Source organism: Petaurus breviceps, unplaced genomic scaffold (assembly GCF_028583685.1).
Source record: "Petaurus breviceps papuanus isolate PSGF00001 unplaced genomic scaffold, PetGlider_PUasm1.0 90895, whole genome shotgun sequence".
NCBI classification, from domain to species: Eukaryota; Metazoa; Chordata; class Mammalia; order Diprotodontia; family Petauridae; genus Petaurus; species Petaurus breviceps.
This window is the reverse complement of record NW_027187372.1, coordinates 36,175,705-36,198,295: the sequence shown is the minus strand read 5'-3', so window position 1 is coordinate 36,198,295 and position 22,591 is coordinate 36,175,705. Positions and strand designations below refer to the sequence as shown.

General features: G+C 40.0%; 2 long non-coding RNA genes across 8 annotated transcripts in view; one reads left to right on the top strand and one right to left on the bottom strand.

Moving 5' to 3' along the window:
* LOC138151250 (uncharacterized) overlaps nucleotides 1-22,591 on the top strand; it is a 364,336-nt gene that overhangs the window by 90,012 nt on the left and 251,733 nt on the right. For 2 of the 7 annotated variants that reach the window (XR_011165770.1, XR_011165774.1), the window contains one exon: nucleotides 12,864-13,775. The exons of the other annotated variants lie outside the window; for them this stretch is intronic. This is a non-coding gene — a long non-coding RNA (uncharacterized lncRNA). Of the gene's footprint in view, nucleotides 1-12,863; nucleotides 13,776-22,591 lie in introns of those variants that run through there. 7 annotated transcript variants of the gene reach the window in all.
* On the bottom strand, nucleotides 10,920-21,866 carry LOC138151251 (uncharacterized). The gene is made up of 3 exons (XR_011165783.1): nucleotides 21,758-21,866; nucleotides 14,524-14,639; nucleotides 10,920-11,069 (listed from the first exon to the last, which is right to left on the bottom strand). It is a non-coding gene; the product is annotated as an uncharacterized lncRNA (long non-coding RNA).

Below are 22,591 nucleotides of genomic sequence, written 5' to 3'. Positions count from 1 at the left end.
TCTCTCTCTCTCTCTCTCTCTCTCTCTCTCTCTCTCTTTCTTTCCCTGGTCACAACCTTTTACTCTGCTTCTATTGTTTAATTTCTCATTTAAAATATGCCCCAATCGACTCAAGTCTAACATACTTCATCTCATTAAAGTATCTTCTAAATGGTAAAGGTTTGAGAATACAATCAGAAATTACCATTAGCTGTTTCCCCAATCCACCTAATTATACGCCCACCTTCACTTCCCACCCCTGAAATGGCCTTCCCTTTGATCTCTACTTGATGCAAATTAACTCGTTGCCCATTCATGTCTCAGCCGTGTTGCTTACCAGGGAACCTATGCTGCCAGCACATCCCATGTAGTTCATTTTCAATGCTGGGTCTCTGCTTCTAAGCTTTCTGTGGCAAGGATTCTTTACACAGTGCCTGACACATTTAGACAGGCAGCTAGGCAATTCAGTGGATAGCCAGAGTCAGGGAGCCCTGAGTTCAAATCTTTTTTTTTTTTTTTGCTTTTTTTTTTTGGAGGGGGAAGGACAGGGCAATTGGGTTTAAGTGACTTGCCCAAGGTCACATGGGTAGTTAAGTGCTAATTGTCTGAGGCCAAATTTGAACTCAGGTCCTCCTGACTCCAGGGCTGGTTCTCTAGTCACAGGGCCATCTAGCTGCCCCCTGAGTTCAAATCTTGACTCAGACACTTACTAGCTATGTAACCCTGGGTAAGTCACTTAACCCTGTTTACCTCAGTTTCCTTATCTGTAAAATGATCTGGAGAAAGAAATGGCAAACCACTCTAGTATTTTTGCTAAGAAAATCCCAAATGCAAGTCGTGAAATGGAAATAACTGAACAAGATATACTTAAATGCTTAATAGAGATTTCTTTGATAAGAATAATTGATGATGGAAAACAAAGAAGGGGAAACCTGGGTACCAGACATCTCTCCTTCCCTTAGTAGATAACAAATAAACTATGGTTCCCACATATTACCTTAGTTTTCCAATATGCAAGGTCATTGGACTGATACTTCTGGTTCCTTCCTACTTTATAGGTATATGAGATCAGCAGTAGCACTGTTAATCTTACTGGCAACAAGCATTTGGATCTAGATAGTTCCTTTCTTATAAATGACCACAAAATGCTCATAACTGATCTCATTGTGGTGTGTTTTTGACCCTGGTTCTCAAAATCTGTATCAGGGAAGTGTACACTTTGGTGGCTATTGACTCCCAAGCTAGAAAGCCTTGGAGGATGGACCCCATGACAGATTAGGTCAAGCTCAAAGGCAAAGGTAGGCTACAAGGTAGCAATTTTTTTGGCCATGGTGAACCATGGAGCACAATGAAATTACACTTTCTGGTTTTCAATTGAGCCCCTTCTTTACAACAATCCCAAGGGAGGGAATACAGGTAGTATTATCCCCATTTTATAACCAAGGAAACTGAGGTTCAGTCATTTGTTTACACAACTAGCAATTATTGGAGCTGGGAGTCAAACACAGGTCTGTAGACTTCAAGTCCAGTCTTCTTTCCATTATTTTGTTGTTATTTAGTTGTTTTTCAGTTGTGGCCGACTCTTTGTGACCCCATTTGAGGTTTTCTTGGCAAAGATACTGGAGGGGTTTAGCATTTCCTTCTCTGGCTTATTTTACAAATGTGGACCTGAGGCAAACAGTTAAGTGACTTGCCCAGGGTCACACAGCTAATCTGAGGCCAGATTTGAACTCAGGAAGATGAGTCTTCCTGACCTTAGGCTTGGCTCTTTCTTCACTGCACCACCTAGCTATCTTTCCATTATACTGATACTTTAAATGACTTAGGGAGAGAGTAGTAAATCAAGCAAGCAAACATTTATTAGATGTCTACTATCTATATCCAGAAATGTGCTACCGTAAGCTCTGGAGATACAAAGATTAAAAACTGGAAAAGGTTGTTGTCATGAATGGCATTAATAAAGTTACATTCGAACAGAGGAGACAACATATGCATAATATAGCATGAAACATAATGTTATATATGTACACTATGTGCACACACATGTGTGCATGTATATAAGCACATGCTGCAATATGCATATGTGTATATATCATACTTGTGTATACATATACCATAGATGCACATGCATATATGCTTATATATACATATAGACAGCAATGCACACACATATATGTATACCTACACATACGTGCCATATATATGTTTATATATAGCATAATGTACACATAAATATATGCCAGGAGATGGTTTTATATATTAATGTCAAATTATTAGTGGCTAATTAATTAAATTATATTAATGACCAATACTTAGTTTAAATGACTGATTAATTAAATGACCAATTCAGACTTTTCTCCTCAGTTTCCTCATTAAGGCCCATGTCTTGTTCCAGTTAGTTGCTGAAGGACATGACTGATTGATGAGATTACTCTTATCCCTCAAGAAACATGCTCTTTGGTCTCCAGTGGGACCCCACCCAACTAGGAGAACTAACTTCTCTTCAGAGTATAAATAGAATCCAGTCTGTGCAAGTTCTTACCCTGGGAAAAGGAAGCCCTGTCCTTGTACCCTTCTGTTACAGTTTACAGTGACCCAGTTCCTGAAGGAAAAAACCAACCACAGTGGTCTGACCTGGAGATGCATGCCCCTGCTCAGATTGCTGGAGGTGACTGAGTTTCATGATCAGCAGGAGGAGCTGAAGACTTTTAGTCCATTACCTCATTAAATATATACTAACCAGGGTTGATTTTCACTTGTCAGGGTATTAACTTTCAAAAAATTATTTAAAACTTTCAGGGTCTACATTGGGTGTCTTTGGTTATCGAAAGAAAGCACTGCCATCAATTTATTGATTAGAGGCTTGCCTAACTAATAAATTGATTATTAATTACTCAGAAACTCCATCTTTCAGGTTTTTCATTAACACATGTACATGTAAGTGTATATGTGCTTATATGTTTACACACACAAGTACACACATATACACACAGAGGTATATACCAAACTCATGTAGCATCTGGAACTAGGAAAGGCCTCATGAAGAGGCCTTTCTGTCCCTAGATCATGTCCCACTCATGAAGAGGGCCTTTCTGTCCCTAGATCTGAGTCTTTATTCTAGGCCTTCTGTGGGGAACATTTATTGTAGTCATGTGAAACAGTACCAATAGTATAAGCTATGGAGAAGAGAGACAAAGTATAGCATGAGAGCAACTGCACGGAGGCTAGCATAGCTGGGATCTATGAATTTGTGGGAAGGAGTAATGAAGGATGGAAAGGAAGGAAGGGGCCAGGTTTTGGAGAACTTTAAATGCTAACCAGAGGAATTTATAGTTCATCTCAGAGGCAAGAGGGAGCCACCAGAATTTATTGAGTTGGTGAGGAGGGGCGGTCACCTAATCAGACCTACATGTTAGGATAATCCCCTTTGGTAAGACCATCAGAGATGGATTGGAGAAGAGAGAAATTTAAGGCAGGGAGAACAATTTGAAAGTTACTGAAGTAGGGAAGGGGAAAGGTGATGAAGGTCTGGATAAGGGTGGTGGCAATGTACACAGAGAGAAGCTGGCATGTGAAATGTATTGTGAAGATAGAAAAGATGAGATTTGGCAACTGATTGAATATACAGGGCTTGTGAAAGTGGATGACTCAAGGGTGGTGAACTTGAGTGATCAGAAGGATGGTTTTCCCCTTAGCAATAGGGAAATTCAGAAGCGTTTTGTGGGAAGGATGTTTTTTATAGGTAAGATGATTAATTCTGCTTGGGGCTTGTTGAGTTTGAGAGGTCTTGCATTTGGTGAGTAGGAACAGGAGGGAGATTATGGATGGCTATCAGTCATGTGGATAAAGAGCTAGGCTCCGATTAGTGTGAATAATGAAACCCATGAAGCTGTTGTATATATTCAAATTCCCACTATTTGAAATTATAATTATGTTATATATGGTAAATGTTTCCAACCCAATGGAAATATGCAGTGCCAATTTGAATAATATGACCATTTCAGGGAGTTCTCTCTAATTCAGATCCAGTTATCAATGAGACTTGAATCCATGGAGGCTGGTGAGGTCATTGAAAGAAAAAGTATAGAGTAGAGAGAAAAGAGAAGAGGATTCAGACTAGAGCTTCGGGGTAGCCTCACAGTTAAGCATAAAAGCCCCTTATTAAATACTTCCAGTTTGGTTATGGTGATAATGCCCTTTCTTTGCATTGTACTTGTGATTTCATTGGTGTGGGGTACTCCCAATGAGGAAACACCCTTTATCACTGCAGAATGACACCTACTCTATAATTTGTGATCTTGGAGAGATATCTCCCTGACACTCAAAGGTTAAGTAGCATCCCCTCGGTTGCAAAATCAATATATATCAGACCCAGGATTTGAATCCAGGTCTTACTGATTCATGGCTCTCTATCCACTATGCCAACCTAGCCCTGCAAAACCCTACATAATAGTATACTCTGCTCACCATAACAAAGCACTTTTCTAACGATACAGCAGAAATCCTACAATGCAGACAATCTTGTCCTAAAACAACAGACTGGTACCATGGTTATACTATATTTTCCTAGGCCTTCAAGTCAACCAACAATGCCTCAGCATTGTGCCTGGCATTAGAGGGAATGGGAGAAGTGTATTAAATGCAATCTGCCCTCAAGGGGCACATAGTCTTATTTGGGAAGGAAGCTGTACACACAGATAGACCACACAAATAACAAACACAAGGTCCCAGTACAAAAAACTGCCCTGGGTACCCAAAGGAGGATCATTGCTGGGGTGAGGAGGAGGAGAGCTCAAGCAATAGGGGGCTATATTATAAATCTATAGGATTGTGCAAGGGATTAGACTCTAATCATTAGAGGGTGGGTAGAATCTGGCCCAGTCAAAAGAGGGGAAGAGGGTATTCTAGATATGAAGAACAGTGTAAGAAAACAGAAGAAATGGACCTGTTTTCAGGAAAATATGAATATGCAAGTTTGGCTGGGATGAAGGGTAGATGTTGTCCATCTAAAATGATGCCAGTGAGTGTCTCCCAATAATGTCTTACATGGGTCTTTCCTCTTGGCTGACCTGGAGGCCATCAAATAGCTCGCCCTGAAGTAGGAGAGGCAAACTGGATCAACGGACAAGGCAGAACTTGTTTTCTGTCCCTCTCTGCTGCCGCTGCTTTTGAACCACTGATTTATTCAATAAGCAAGTTGACAGCTTTGGGTGACAAGGTGCAAGCCAGGGGGTGGAGTGTGGGGGAGGAAGGAAGCTGCCAAATGTCGGTGCAAGGCAGGGAGCCTGGGGTGTGGAGGATGGCTTTTGGTGGAGTGGGCAGCATGTTAACTGGACTAATGGAACATCCTTGAAAAGAAACAGGACTGAGTGTGCTATATACAGGACACAACCATTTATTAAGTCTACTTCTCAATTAGGAAACATTCTAAAAGCTCTTCAGTATTGGGAGCTTTGAATAGCCCTTTAAAATAGCCCTTTGCTTTGATTCTTCTCCAGTGAATTTCATTCATTCTGTCATCACAGTGTTGGGGTTCAGGAGAACTCTTCTCATGGCTTTGAGAGGAAGGGGGATCTTCCCTGCTGCCTCCTTCTAAACAACCACTCTCCTTCCTTAACTTTACCCAGAGCATTACCCTGGAGTAGTTGCCATGAGCCTTTAGAGACTCATTGATTTAAATGTGAAAGGGACCTGAGAGACCTTTTGATCTATCCCACTCATTCCACACTTTAATTCTTCATCTAATTCCATTCATCCCACCATCATGGGGCTGAGGTTTAGAAGAACTCTGCTTATGGCCCTTAGAGTCTTTACTGCTGCCTTCTCTAGGTCTCTTCTCTTATTTCTACTCTTTGAAGTAGTTGCCATCTTCCTCATAGGCCCATAGATTTAAAGGTGGAAGGGATCTCAGAGTCATTCTTGTCCAAACAATTCATTTAACAGATTAGGAAACTGAGGACAAGGGAGGCAAAGTAACTTGATCAAAGTCACCCAGGTAGTAAATATCAGAGCTCTAATTTGAAGCCAGGTCCTCGGACTCTAGAACTGGTGGTCTTTGTTGTTGGTGGTGGGGGTTTTGTTTTTGTCTGTTTGTTTTGCCCCACCACATTATGATGTTTCCCTTAAAAGGGCTGAATTATTCTCCAAGAAAGGAGGTTATGATCATGTGAGAGACAGGAGGGGCAGAAGCTGGAGGAGAGGGGCTACATTTTGGTGTTTTTTTCTGAAGGGGCTTCGGCCCAAAGGTGCCCACAACCCAGGCAAACAGGGAGTTAAGATTAGTTGGAGGATGGAATTTTTGTGTGCAGCAGTACAGACTTGTTTTAGCCACAGGAATGAACACAAGACAAGACTTGTTCCCTTAGCTATTGTCGGGAAATCTTTTCCCTCCAGCCACTGGCAGCTGGAGGTTTTAATGTGACATTTTTCTACTTATTATGATCACCCCCTGGACTTCTCTTCAGAGCCTGCTCTCTTTCTACCTCTCTCCCCATCCTCCTTTCCTCCAATACTTCCCATACCAAGAACTGTCTATTGGGTAGGGGAATGACACAGGATATTGTTTATTTGTATTTTAAAGACTCTCTCTCTCTCTCTCTCCTGCTGAGAATCAGCATAGTATAAAGGCTAGAGAGCTGGCCTTGAAGCCAGGTGGGCCGAGGGTCAAGTCCCATCTCCGAAACATACTGACAAAGTCACATTCAGTGTCCAAGGGAACTCTTTATGATTATGTTATAGAAGGTGCCAAACTGCATAGGTGGAGGGCGTTTCCTTATCTGGGTATTTCTTATAGCAATGAAATAACACATTAGTCCCTTTTCCCTGTTTCCCACTGCCAGGACCATTTTCCTTCTGACTCTATGGTATCACTCAAAGAGCAAAAGGTATAAAGCTCTACAGTTTCAGTAGAATGTAAACTCGTTCAGGGCAGGGACCGTTTGATATTTTTTGCTTTTGTTTCTGTTTGTGTTTTCTCAGTGCCTTGCTCATGGTAAGAGTTTAATAAATATTTGATTGCTTGAATTGGATTGAGTTCCTATGATACTTGAGCAACACTACCAAGACCCTAAAGTTCCAAAGCTCATCAGCAGAGGGGAAATCCAGCCACATTTTCCTGCAGTTCATCACTGTTACCAGGCCCCAAACACCAAATGCCTCCCCAGTCATAGGATGTAGAAATAGGATAAGCCCTATTTTATTGACTTTACTTCATGCCAATAAACCTGTGTGACTTCCTCTAGGCTCTCTATATCCCTCACCCCAACCCAACTACCAGCCCCTGAAATCTCAGAAATGTTCCCTCTTGAAGCTGATTGACAGATTGGAGTGGGGGAAGGGAGGAAACCAATTATTTCAGCTATCATCTCTCCAGATTGCCTTGATGTCAGGCCCCACTGTTTCCTGCCTTGGTTGTGAGGCCTCCCTGTTTTTGATAATGATGAATGTCAGCAGAAAAATTCACAGTACTGCAGTGTACTCTTGAGGACAGAGAAGGCACCGGATGGAACCCTTACCATTATTCCAAATTAAAAACATTCATAAAGGCAATATACATGCATATTAAAAAATTTTGTTCTAAAGCAGCATTAGAGGAAATGAAACTGGTTTTCCAAAAGAGTGCCCTCTTTGATGAGGTGTAATAAGGTTAAGCCAAAAGCTAAACTTGTGTTTCAAATAAGACACCTTTATTCTAATTATAATCATAATGATCCAATGTGTTTGGGATTTAATTATTTGGAATTAGAATTTTAAAAAGACAACCTGTAATTAACATCGAACTTATCTTGAAGTGTAAATCTAATAATTAAACACTTTCAGATTTCATTTCATTCACTGAGTAATTAAAATGAAAAAAAAAATCACACTTTTTTTTTTCTCATCTAGTAAGAAAATTGTCTCTGGATGCTCCAGCCCTAAAGTTATCAATGAATCTCAGCAAAGATTCATTGTGTGCCTGAAAAGAAGTAACTTAGCATGATGATAATTTATTTTACTTCATGTTCTTCTTATCTTGATGACTGGAGCATGGTGAGAGAGGGGAAATTGTTTTTCAGTCATTTCAGTTGTGTCTGACTCTTCATGACCCCATTTGGGGTTTTCTTGGCAAAGATATTAGAGCATTTTGCCATTTTCCTCTCCAGCTTATTTGACAGATGAAGAAACTGAGGCAAGCAAGGTTAAGTGACTTGCCCAGGGTCACACAGCTAGTAAGCATTGAGGCTGGATCTGAACTTAGGTCTTCCTGACTCCAGGCTTCCCAGTTCTCTATCCACTGTGCTTCCTGGTACCTGGAAGAGGGGGAATAGTAGAACTGCGAGATGAATCTAGATCGGAGGTCTTCCTTTTAGAACAATGCCTTCAGAGTCCAAACTTCTTCTTTATTGTCTGTTTGCAAGAAGTTTTGTAAAAATACCAAAAACCAAAAAACAAAAGAGCATACCCTGCAATGCTGATGAGAGCTGACTCTGTTTTGTGATTTGGTTTTGGCTAAAAAAAAAAAAAAGATACAGCCCATATGTGTCTCCCTTCTGGAAGTGAGGGTGGGGAAGGGAGAGATGGTTGCCATACCCAAGGGAAAGGATTTTTTGGATTGTATCATGGAGGAAATTTAGCTTCCTTGTCAGGGTGCCCCCAATGTCTTCAACCAGCTTCTGGCACAATCCCTTCCCAGCCCTGATATACTCTGCCCCATAGAGTTAGGAAGGATCTTAGAGGCCATAATGTCCAAACCCTGTTTTACAAATAGGAAACTAAACAAAGGAAAGTGGAGTAATTTGCCCCAGGTCACTCTGCCAAGTAAATATGTGAGGCTGGATTTGAATGTAGGTCTTTCTGATTTCAGGAGATTCTCTATCTAATTACTGCACCTCTGTTCCTGTGGTCCTGTGCTCCCACATCAGGCTTAGCAGCCCAGACTGGGCAAGCAGTGTTGGGCTGGGGGCTGGGGGTGAGGAGGAGAACCCTGGAACTATAGAATGATGTTGGAGTCTGAAGGAACTTTAAAAATCATTTAGCCCTCCTTTTTTTTTTTTTTTTTTTTAAACAGAGGCCCAGAGAATTGAATTAACTTTCGATCAAGTGACTGGAGATGAGATAACAAGACAAGTAAATGGGTAGGGTCAGGAATGGAATCCAGGGTTCTTGACTCCTAACCTTGAAGATAGGAGGCCCATCTCTTTTCAATTCTGGGTGCCACATTTTAAAAAGAGGTTTGGCTTGTTGTGGAGGCTGATGTAAAGGTCTCTGGCTTTGGAGTCAGAGAAACTGGGTTTTCAGCTCTAATACAGCTCTGTGTGACCTTGGGAAAGTCACTTAACCTCTGTGTGTGTCTCATTTATTCATATTTTAAATGACCCTTTTGTAAGTCTGTTCTGGGTCTAAATTTATGATCTGATAATGGTGGAATTCATCCAGAAAAAGGTGATCAGGACAGAGAGGACCTGTAACTATGGTATACAACAACTGATGATGAAATTAGGCACTATATTTATAGCCTGAGGAACAGCATACTTAGCAGAAACATGATCATTGCCTTAAATATTTGAAGGGTTGTCATGGGGAAGGACTATATTTGTTTTTCTTGGCCCAAGGACAGAACTAAAAGCAATGGGTGAAAGTTTCAGAGAGGCAGATTTTAGATTTCTGTAAAAAAAAAAAACTTTCTAATAGTGAAACCTGTTCAAATGTGGGATAGGCTGCTTTAAATGGTTTCTCACAACTGGTGACCTCTGAGTGGAAGCTGGGTGACTATTTGTCAGATATATTGTAGAGGGGAATCATAAGTCAGGTTCAAGTTGGATCAGAGAGCCTCTGAGATGTCTCCCACCTTTATGATTCTCTTTTTTTTTCCATTTTTCTTATTGATGCATAGGTGTAATAAATCTATTGCCCTCTACTCCTGAGCCCAACAGTCCTGCCAGTTTGACTACCATGTCCTAGCACTCCCCACCCACGTGGAGGGACCTAGTAGGACAAAACTTCTCCATGCAGGCAGAACATGGAGATTGGAGAGGAGAAATGAGTAGGAGGGCAGAATGGGAGCTGGAGACCATCATGAAAGTTGAAGTTCAAAAGACACTGGACATAGTCCTCTGCCCAATATTTGAGATCTCTAAGGGTTTTTTGTCTTTAGGAATCCCCATCAAAATGCAAATATCCCTAGGGGTTGACAGTCCAAGCCCTTATGCCCTATTGCCTAATCTAGTACAGGGCTTCTTAAACTGTGGGTCGTGGTCCCACAGTTTAAGAAATGCTGAAGGAGTGAAGAGGGGAAAAAGTTTAAGAAGCCCTGATCTAGTAGAATAAGTAGATGATCCATAGAGACCTAGGTCATGCAAAGGAGACACATAAGAGATACCTAGGTTGTATGGAAAGCAGAAGAGAAAACTGTGGGAAAACATTCAAGCTGACTTTGGCCTTCTTCACAGCTTTGCCTGGGGTATGGACAAGTGTGTGGGAGGAAAATGTCTCTGTGGGCCGATAGGACTTGAGCCTCCCTTATCTGGGTCTCCCTGACACATTAGGACTAAATCTAGGAGGAATATACAGCAAGGGCAGAATTCTCACATGGAACCTGTCTAGTGATCTACAAAGGGCAAGAAGCCAAGTAATCTCACTTGCATTTGTAACTTCTCAGATGTGAATCTGAAATCCATCAAATTGATACTAAGGAAGATGTATTTATACATCAACCTGATCTCCCTTCTATACTTAAGTCTCTAATGCAGTACCTAATATGTTAGGCACTTAATAAATATTTAATTGATTTATTGATTGACAGTCACTGTGAAAATACTGTAGTGCTAGGGAGGATACAAGTTAAAAGCATGGTCCCTGACCCCAAGAGACTTTTACTCTAGTTGGTGAGATAAGACTATCATACATTTTTCATCAGTATATAGAAGTCTTCAAAATTTTATTTTTATAATATCGATGTGAAAATATAAATTGTTTTTCTGGTTCTGCTCACTTCACTCTGCATCAGTTCATATGTCTTTCCATGTCTCTTTGAAATCATCGATTTTCTCATTTCTTATGATCATGACGAATTGTAGATGACTATGAGAACTTGAAGGAGAGGCTGGCAAAAGCTAGAGCAAGATAAAAACAGCAACAAACATTTAGGAAGCACTGCCATATGCTTATGTACAATGTGGGGCTACAAGGAGAAGGTGGAATGGATTAGGACAATATTAATAGTCTTCAGTGCATAGAATTTAGATCTAGGGAGAGAAATGGGGAGGACATGTCAGATGAGAGAAACACCACAAGGGCATCCATGGAGACAGGAGAAGGTATGGCATGTTCAGGAGACAGTGCAGAGACTGGCTTGTTCAGCTCAATTCAGTTTAATGTTTTTTGCCTACCTAGAATGCCTGATGGCAAAATGAGGTTACCTTCCACTATGCTATATTGATTCTGTATGGATATAGCTTTTTGCATGTTGTCTCTCCCATTAGAATGTAGGCTTCTTGAGGGAAAGGACAACGTCTTTGTCTTTCTTTGTATCTCTAGTGCTTAGCAAAATGCCTGATGCATATTATGTGTCTGATAACTGCTTATTGACTGATAATCTAAGCATGGGCAACAACCAGTGCAAAGGTATGGATAGACAAAAATTAATCTGAACATAGAACTCTAAAAGTTGGGTCCTTTTTGGAAAAAAGAAGTATACAGTTAAAAATATTTTCTATTCCATTTCGGAAACAAAGAATACTTAGATTCCAGAATTTCAACAGATTTTTTGGAGGGGCGGTAGCTGAAGAGTAGGTTAACACATGTGGATCACCTTCATCTGCCTCCTTCCTCTCTCCTTTGTAACCTTTGGGCAGCCCCTCATCAGTTACAAAGTTTGGAGATCTTGGTATTACTTTCTTAGATCTACAATTTTATCTTCACTCTCCATTTTTATCTTCATTCTCCATTCACTGCTCCATTTTTTCAGCATTAACCTTCATGTAGCTATATTTGTCCCTAGGGTTATCTATCTACAAGGGAGAAATAGAATCAGAGTTAGCGGGGCAAAGCACCAATGCTTTGGGATGAGGACTCTTCATGGTCCACTTCCACCATCCATCCTAGTCTTTTGAGATTTTGTGCAAGCTAGGGGAAAGTATGGCTTAGAGTCATGCCAATATAGAACTATCATAAATGCTAAGAGATAAGCAAACATAAATGATGATAATGACCATGATAACAACAATAGGGACTTGATCTGTTACAACTTAATAAATATAGGGAACTCCCAGTTAGGGACACTTCCTTTACCAATGTAGGTCAACATCTTTACTGAAACTCATTTTTTTTTAACATATGGATCCTTTTTTTATTTCTTAAATATCTTTGGGACAAAAACAAGTAGTACCATTATTGGGCAAAAAGTATGCGTTTTAATAAATGGAAACTCATGGTTTTAAAGAATTGTCTAAGGCACTGAAAGGTTGCCTTTTAAACTTTTTTTTATGATTTTTTTTTTGAGGGAGGAAGGTAGGGCAATTGGGGTTAAGTGACTTGCCCAAGGTCACATGGCTAGCTTTTATGTTAACTATCTGAGGCCGGATTTGAACTCAGGTCCTCCTGACTCCAGGGCTGGTGCTCTATTTACTGTACCATGTAGCCGCCCCTAAACTTTTAAATAAAGTATTAGCAAAGAAATTAAAACATAGCCTCATAGCACAATGATTTAGCACATAGCACAAAGATTAAACACTATCACTAGGTCGGATTCATATCAGGAATACAATATTGGTTTGCTGTTATTGTTGTTGGTCATTTGTTTCAGAAGAGGACCAATGGTATCAGGAGGGTGATGTCTTGATTTTTGAGTAACTGGATTTAAATGAGGCAGAGTTGCACAAAGTCATTAGTTTTGCTCTCTCTTACAGAGTCACTGAAAGTGCAGTGGCAAGACAAAAGTCAAGATGACTGGTGAGAGAAGTATAAACTTTCCTAATGAATTTTTAAAATAATGATTAAATCAAGAGATAAAGATATGAATGTGATGAGAACTATTGTGCTGTAAGAAATGAGGAAACTGATGATTTCAAAGAGACATGAAAAGATATATGAACTGATGCAGAGTGAAGTAAGCAGAACTTCATACATCAGTACATCAATATTATAAAAATTTGAAGACTTCTATATATTGATGAAAAATGAAATGAGCAGAACCAGGAAAACAAATTTATATAACAATAACAACACTGCAAAGACAAACAACTTTAAAATCTGTAAGAACTATGACCAATGTACCATGATTCCAGAGGACTGATGATAAAGCATGCTATTCATCTCCTAATAGAAAAGTGACAGATTCAAGGTACGGAGTGAGACATACATTTTCTTTTTTTTATAAGATGGAAATTCTTTTTCTTTTTTTTTTGTCTTTTGGAAGGGCAATTGGGGTTAAGTAACTTGCCCAAGGTTACGAGGCTAGTTTTTTTGTGTGGGTGTTAAGTGTCTGAGGCTGGAACCGAACTCGGGTCCTCCTGACTCCCGGGCCGGCAATTTACTCACTGCGCCACCTAGCCGCCCCATGACACATACATTTTCTATATCATCAATTAGGAATGAAAAAAAAAATGGTCTTCTGTCAATTAAAAAAATAAAAATAGGGAGGGGTGTGTGTGTGTGTGTGTATGTGCGTGTATGTGTGTGTATGTGTGCGCGTGCTACAGGTCTGGAAATTTGTATGTGATTTCAGAAGAAGTCACTGTATTGTTAGTTTTGCTTAATTATTTTATTTTGTTATAAGAGACCTCTCATGGGTTGTGGTAGTAGGGGAAATGTTTAAATGTTTATAATATAAAACCAAAACACAACAATAAAACTTTTTAAAAAGTTTAAATGTCTTGCCTAGGTTTATACTACCAAAAAAGTATTAAAGGCAGGATTTGAATTGAGGTCTTCCTGTCTTTGAACCACTATCTATCTATCTAGTCATGATGCCATGCTAATTTAATCTTACATTTCTATAGCATTTTAATGCTTAAAAGCACTTTCCTCATAAAAAGCCCTGTAAGGAGTACAAATATTGTCCCCATTTTACAGATTAGGAAAGTGAGATTCATAGTGATACGATAAACATGTGAGCTGTGACTTGAACTCAGGTCCTCTGACTGTAAAAACAGTGGTCCCCTAGTTCTAACTCCATTCTGGCAGGGGAGAAGGTGGAAACATAAGAAACTATAACCCCAAATAGAGTATGGTAAGTGTATTACATAAAGAAAAAATGCAGTGTTAAGGAAGTACCAGGGACAGAGAGAGGTTCCTTCTGGCTTAGGAATTCAAGGGAAAGCAGTATGGAAGACATAACATTTTAGCAGGGATTTGAAGAACAGATGGGATTCCCTTAGATAGAAATGGCAGGGAAGAGTGTCTTAGGCATTAGGAATGATATTAAAGCTATAGAGGAGGAAAAATGGGAGGTAGGATCAGGAAATAGTAGAACTGGAAATGATCCTCAAAGCCATTGAGTCTAATTGCCTCTTTTTACAATTGAGAAAATTGAGGCCCAGGTAGGTTAAATGACTTGGCTAAACTTACATAGGTAGCATGTAGATGCTGGATTTGAACCCGGATCACATTTGAACCCCTAACTCCAAGTCCAGATTTTTTACCACACTGCCTCCCCTAATGAACAAGGGTAGCATGAGGTAAATCTGAAAAAAAAAAAACAGGTTAAGGTGAGGTTATAGGTTCCTTAAGGCCAAGCTAAAACATATGAATTTTATCTGTTGTACAGTTGGGTATCATTAGAGACTGAGACATGATCACATCTGCATGTTATGAAGTTCATCTGGGAAGCAGTGTGTAGGATGTATTGTAAGAGAGTAAGACTTTGAGAGGTAGAGACTAGTACAGAAGAGGCTATTGTAATAGGGCAAGAAAGCCTGAGCTAGGGTGGTGGCAGTGGGAGTGAGAAGGTGGGGTAGAATTTGGGAGATATTATGAAGATAGGATTGACCAGACTTGGCAAGTGGTTGGTTTTAGGGGTTGAGGAGGTGGTTGGAGTTGAAGAAGGCAAAGGTTTGGCTTCTTTTTAAGCTAGGTTAAGGCAATATCTTTAACGACAATGGGGCATTTCAGAGAAGGAACAGGCTGTGGAGAAAAGATGATGAGTTTGTCTTGGATCATGTTAAGATTGAGATGCCAGCAGGACATCTATGCAGAGATATACAATAGCCAGCTAGCTGGAAAGGTGGGTCTAAAATACAGGGGAGAGGTCAAGGCTAGAGTTTAAAATTAGGAGAATACCCACAAGAAATGTTTGAAGACAGAGTAAAAATGAGAAGATGGTTCAGGACTAAATGGAAATGATGCGTATAGAAAGGAGATAGAAGGGCAATACAGGTAAGAAAAGAAGCTAGGAGAAATAAAAATGTACAGTGACATAGAAGCCAAGGAATTAGAAATGATCCAAAAGATGGAGGTGCTACAGAGAGCATAGGATGAAGACTTTTGGGTAATAGTGTAAAATGAGGTTGGATCATGGAGGGCCTTGTAAGTCAACATGAGGAGTTTCAACTTGTCACTGAAAATAGGGAACTATTTTCAGTTTTGAGTGATAAGTTGATGTGATAGAAAATGGGATTAAAGTAGGTTAGTCTGGCAAGGATGTGCATGGATGAGGAGGAGGAGCTGTAAGAGGAAGAGGAATCTGAGATTATGAAAACTATTTAGAAAGTTGTTGGAGTAGTCCAAAAATGAGCTAACTAGGGACTGCCAGGTGCTAGAAGAGAAGGGACAGTTACAGGAGATATTTCAAAGGATATAGTGACTACCTTAATCTTAGTGCCTTCTCTCTGAGATTACCCACAACTTATCTTGTATAGATCTTGTTTCTACCAAGCTGTTTGCATATTTTCTCCCCCATCATACTGAATTCCTTGAGAGTTTTTTCTTTTTCTATTTTTATTAGTAATTAGCACAATATCAAATAAATATTTATGGGTTTGACTTGACTACCTGTATACAGAGAATGCAAAGGACAAGAGAAAATTCTTAGCTTAGACATCAGAACTAAATGGATTATAGGATTTAGAGTTGGAAGACACCTTAGAGATCATCTTGCTCCTATTTTAATGATGAGCAAACTGAAACTGAGAGAGGTTGAGAAACATTCATTGAATAGATACAGGATTCAAACCCAAACCTTCTGCCTTAAAATCTAGTGCTTTTTCTAGGATAACCACATTGACTTGATTGCAAATGTAGTAATATGAAGACTCTCCTTTCTGAAAGTTTAGATCAGTTTTATGTGTCTGGGCTCAAAGGCAGGGGAAGAACAAAATGACGGCTCTATCTAGTTAAAGGAACCTGGAATTCTGCTAAAGATTAGACCTTTCATGACCAAATAACCAAAACCCATATTCTTTTCTCAGTTATCATTCTCTTTGATCTCTCTGCCACATTTGATTCTCTTGATCAAGCTCTCCCCCTTGGTCTTGAAATTCCTCAATTAGCACTTATTCAAAATACTTAAATGGCTATCTGTTGTCTACTGAGTAATGTCTACTCCCTTTAGACTTAGTATTCCAGTTCTTCCACAGGCTGGCTGACCCTAACAGTCTTTATAACTTACTTCCTAGTTTAGACATATTGCAATGGGACTTAGAGATAATATAGTGCAAACACTTCATTTTACAAGTAAGGAAACTGAGGACCAAACTGCACAAGGTTACGTAGGTGATAAAAAGCAGAGTCAAGATTCAAACCCTAATCTTCTGATTCCCACTTCAGAATTCTTTTCACTACCCAACATTGATCTATTATTTCCTACTATGACTCTCATCTGTCTTTGGATGATATGGGAACTATCAATTATTCCTTCTGTTGAGAAGGAGGATCACCAGAACTTATTATCCATCCTGACTCTATGCCTTGAAGACCCCTGTACTGTCATCTGACCTTCTGATATAACTTAAGGATCTCTGGGCTTTGCCATCAGTCTTTCTGCTATAACTTCAGGATCTGAAGTTCTTTCCATTTGCCATGTAGCTGAACTTAGGTATTTTCTTTCTCAATTAGAGAATGAGATCCTTGAGATCTTGATTTTTAATTTATAGCTCCATCATTTATCATAGCACTTACCTGATAGTAAGCACTTAATGGACACTTTTCACCCATCATCCATCCATCCATCCATCCATCCATCCATCCATCCATCCATCCATCTATCCATTCATTCCTACTATTCACCTGAAATAAACCCAATGCTCTAGCAAATTAAAACTCAAACATACCATTTTGTCTTCCCAGCTTTATGCTTCTGTCTAATTCTCTTTACCTGGGATGCTCTCCCTTTTTCCTATTTCCCCTAAGTTTACTTGCAGATGACTCTCACCATCACTAATCTCTCTTCTGACCTTCTAGTTGCCCATCATCATCTGTCTACTGGACAGATGGCCCACAGACATTTCAAACTCAACATGTCCAAGATTGAACTCATTATATATTTTCCCCCAAACAAACCCTCTTCCAGACTTCCCTTTTCCTTCCAAGGGTACCAGGGTCCTGCCAGTTTTCCAAGCTTAAAAATTCACACAAACCCATTCATCTGTCAAATCCTTGCTTTTACCTCCACAACATCTTATGTACCCAACTCCTTCTGTCTACTCCAATGGTTTCCACCCGAGTTTACAACCTCATCACACTTCACCTGAACCATTGAAGTGGCCCTGTGATTGGTCTCCCTGCCTCACAACTCTCTCTCTTCTTTAACCCATCACCTACACATATATAGTAGCCAAAGTCATTTTCCTAAAGTGCAGATCTAACCATGCCACCCCCTTTTTCATTTAGCTCCAGTGACTCCCTATTGCCTCCAGGATAAAACATAAAGTATTCTGTTTAGCATTTAAAATGTTTAACAACTTATCTCCAACACACCTCTCTGGTCTTAGGATCCATTCCTCCCCTTCTCATATGCTAAGGCCTAGCCATACTGGCTTTCCTGTAGTTCCTCAGATGAAACACCTCATCGTCATGCCTTTGCACTGGAGAGCCCATATCTGAAATGTACTCCATTGTCACCTCTGCTCCTTGGAATCTTGTTTCCTTCAAAACTTAGCTGAAGCACTACTTTTCTGGTCCTCCAAGCCCATAGCGCTCTCGTTCCCTTCCCTTATTTATGTGCATGTTGTTTCCTCCAATAGAATGTAAGTTTCTTGAGGGCAGGGATTACTTTATTTTTATCTTTTTATTCCCATTACCTCGAACAGTCACTTATCAGTAGTATCAAAGTACACAGTCAAAGTCTTCCACTCTTGGGACAAAGTCTTGATTAACTCAATCAGTCACTAATTGGTAACAACTTGTTAGTTGATTAACTTAACAAAATCCTACTCATCCTTCCAGGTCTAAAATGCCACTTTATTCATGAAATCTTCCCTGATTCCTTGCTTCCATTCTCCCTCACACACAGAGAACTTCAAATTATCTCTCTCTGTCTCTTTTCTTAATTCTTAATAGGAAAAGTTGTGGGATTTCCCCTTCTAAAAGTTCATCACAAAGTTTATGAATAATAATAAACTAAAGCCCAGAATCTATATTCAGTGGGAATCACCACTATCTCCCTTCACTCCACCTTACTTCAAAAAAAACCTTGCATTTACTTTGTCTATATTTTTATATAATGTCTGTGTTTCTTCCTCCACAGAATATAAGCCCCATTGAAGGCATGAACTCTTTCATTTTTGGTTTTGTATATCCTGATCCTAACACATTGTTTGGCACATGGGTAGGAGCTTACTAAATGCTTGCTGATTGGCTGTTGGCCTTGGAGTCAGAAAGATTTAAGTTCAAACCTCAATTCAGATACTTATTATCTGGGCCACCCATGACAAATCACCTAACCTTGGCATGCTTCAGTTTCCTCATTTATAAAATGGGAATAATAATAATAATGATAAATGACATATTTTAAAGTGGTTTGCAAACTTTAAAGCATGATGTAAAGTGCTAATGATGATGATGATGATGGTGATGATGATATTTAGACACAAGCTACCTTTCAGTCAAACAAATGGTCATTCTGGGTTTAATGACATCCTATATTTGGATCCCTCTTGCAACAAATGTCACATTCTACCTAATATGGCCATTTGTGTTTCTAGGAAAAAGGCAAGTTGATAGAATACTGGTTTTTTGGAGGTTGGAAGATCTTGATTCCTAAACCACAGGTTCAACCATATCACTGCCCTACTCAATAAACTCCAGTGGTTTCCTATCAAGTACAAAATCCCCTATTTGACTTTCAAAACCCTTCAGAACCTAACTCTTTCTCCCACCTTTCCAGTCTTTTTACACACACTCACACACATACACACACACATTTTGGAAGGTACCTTAAGGTGACATCTAATCCATTCCCTCAACCAAAGCCTTCCCTGAAACAGTGATGGTACTCAATCATTCCCAATGGGAGCACTTCTGTAATGCCATGCACAGAAGCTTTCCAGAGGAACTGCTACTGTGAACAGCTTTTTAAAGGTTCTGATTACTCAGTATAGTGATCACTCTATTCCATAACAAAAGCCAAACATCCATGGAAAATCAAGGTACAGTATAATTCAAAATATAGCATTCACCATATTTCAACTTATCACAGAAAATCACAATATAATATTCACAACATAGTCTCAAAGTAAAATAGTCACTCTTAATTCAATTAGTCACAAAATAGTCATTCTTAAGTTAATTCAATCAGTCACTTATCAGTAGTATCAAAGTACTCAGTCAAAGTCTTCCACTCTTGGGGCAAAGTCTTGATTAACTCAATCAGTCACTAATGGTAACAATAGTCAAAGTACTTAAAGTGTAATCAGTCACTTATTCAGTAAAGTCTTACTAAGTATCATACACAAAATCCTCCACTCCTTAGGTCACTAGTAAAGTATAATTCCATAATTACTCAGTACCCAAGGAGAGGTCTTTTCTTCATCTTGACTTGGGGCCTGTTCTCAGATTCCCTGGATCCCCTTTCATGGTCCCAGATTCTACCTGGATTCAACAGACTGTCACCTGGGTTCACTGGCAGAGAGCTCCCAGTTCCTTGACCAGCTCTCTGGGGAGGTCCTGCTCCACACCGGCGTTCACAGGGTCTGGTCCATGTCAGCTCCTTCACCATTTCTGCTCAAAGGAATTCAAGGCTCAACCAAGCCACAAACAAAGTCTCAGCATCCTGGTCATGCTTCAGTCACCTGGGCTCCTGGCTCTGGGGCTCCTGGGCTCCTGGGCTCCTGGCTCTGGGCTCCTGGGATCCTGTTCAGAAGAAGCTCCACCATCACAAGTTTTCAGGACTCAGTTCTTCATTTTTCTGTAGCTGTTCTGCCATCAGATCTCAGTCTCAAGGAAATTCTGACTGTGCCTCTCTGGGGATTTTTTATATACACAGTATTACCTACTTCACTTCCTTCAACGAACTTCCTGTTACATCAGTAACAAGGGGCAGGAGTTCATACCTTCTGTTCCCCCAATCAGAGGCTTGATCAGTTACTAAGGGTTAAGTACCTGCTACTTTTTCCAACACAAAAGGGATCTTCAAGTTCAAAATTACATTACCATTACAATTTCCAATGACATGACTGCTAAATCAGAGCTTATTAGATCTAGATGGTATTTTAGTTTCCTGTATACTCTGGAATCCAGGGACACTGGCTTCCTTGCTGTTCCATAATCAAGACATTCTATATCCTGTCTCTAGGCATTTTTACAAGCTATCCCCCATGCTCTCTCCCCTCTCATCTCCTCCTCCTGAGGCAGAGATTGCTGTGGGCTTCCCTAGGGTCCTTCAAGCCCCAACCAAAATCCCACCTTCTACAGGAAGACTTTCCCAATCCTTCTTAATTCCATTTCTTCCCCTCTGTTAATGTTTCCTCTATATCCTGTATATAGCTTGTTTATTCATATTTGTTTGCTTGTTGCCTCTCTTATTAGATTGTGAGCACCAGGGGAAGGGACTATCTTTTGCCTCTATTTGTATCTCCAGTGTTAGTTACAGTTAGCACAGTACCTGGCACATAGTAGACACTTAATACATATTTATTGGTTCACTGAATGATTCAAATTCCACCTCAGCTATAAACCTTGCAGCCAGATTTAAGTTTCACTCCCCTAAGTATTTCAAAGACTTATCTGTTAAGTTATAAACTGTCTTTGCTTTCTATGCAAGTTCTTCTCCTCAGTCTCACTGACCATAGCACGTAATACTTAGTAGAAACCCAGTAAATGTTGTTGAATGAACACTTGATAAAGGATACCCCAACTCTATGACTCCTTACAGATTGTTAAGACAAGATGCATGCACTTATCCCCTCACTTTACTGGAATGGAAACCATTTTGAGACCAAGATTTAGGCCCCAGAGATGATTGTGTTCTGCTACATGCCTTCTTCAAATTAATTATAGAATGGTAGCCTGAGTTAAAAAGAACATTAAGGTCCTTCCATTTCAACTCCCCAACTTGTTTTACAGATAAGGAATTAGGAGAACTTTCACAAAGGTCAAGAAGTTAAGCTAAGGTCCCACATTTGGGTTAGGTGGCACAGGAAGGATAAGCCTTCATATGCGTCCTAACTCCCTCCCTTGGCTTGGAATTAACCATGCTTAGTAGATAACTGTAACGTTTTATTCCTCTAGGATTGACTTGGGTTTGTAGATGGAAAGAACTTTTCAAAAAATCTCCCCTGCAAAGAAAGTCCTTCTCCTAATTCCATAGCTGATTAAACTGGGTTTCCCTCTCCCCTCCTTACCCCAGCCCACATTAAGCTTAATTTACCTTGCCCAGGTGTTAACACCAACCCACCAGGTGAGTCAAAGGACAAAGATGCAGCTCCACCCTGGGCTGCTGGCAGCAGCCCACTGGGGCTCCTGCCTTAGCTTCTCCCAACCTCACCCCTTCCCTCCCTGACTTTCCTTTTTCATTATATGAAGCAGCCCATTCTGTGCCAAGAACGGCACAAGAACTCTCCATCTCATAAAACCTCTGCCCACACCTCAGTGACCCGAGGAGCAGGGAAAATAAACGACCTAGAAAATTGAACTCAACGACTCCATTCTGAATAACCTGAGACCTGGCCATATTTATTCCAGGTGAATAGGGAGAGGTGGTGGGGCTGCCCCCTCTGAAAGCTCTTTCCACAGTTTACAAATCATAATGAGTTAGGGCCTTGATCATATAACCAATTAGAGACAACACTACCCTACCTCTGGCCACAAAGTGCACATTTTATTTAGAGCCCAGCTGCCCACGCATCCAGGGAGCTGGTTTTTCCTCACTTTGAGCAGCTGCTTGAATGAAATAATTTTCAGCATTGGAGACCATCTAACTTTGAAACAAAATGAGGAAGGCATAATTATAATGACAAAATTTGACCCAAGAAAAAAGATGAGAAAATGAACCTCTCTCCCCACTTTGCAGAGGTGGGGGATTCTGAGTGTAGAACACTGCAGATGGTGCCAGGTTCCATTGATGTGCTGGTTAGTTTTGTTAAATTGCATTCTTTTCCTCTCTTTTATTCTTCATTGTAAGAAATAGCTCTCTAGGTAGTGAGGAGAGGGGGTAGAAGTAGATATATTTCAAAATGGAAGTGATTTAAAGCAAAAGATCAAT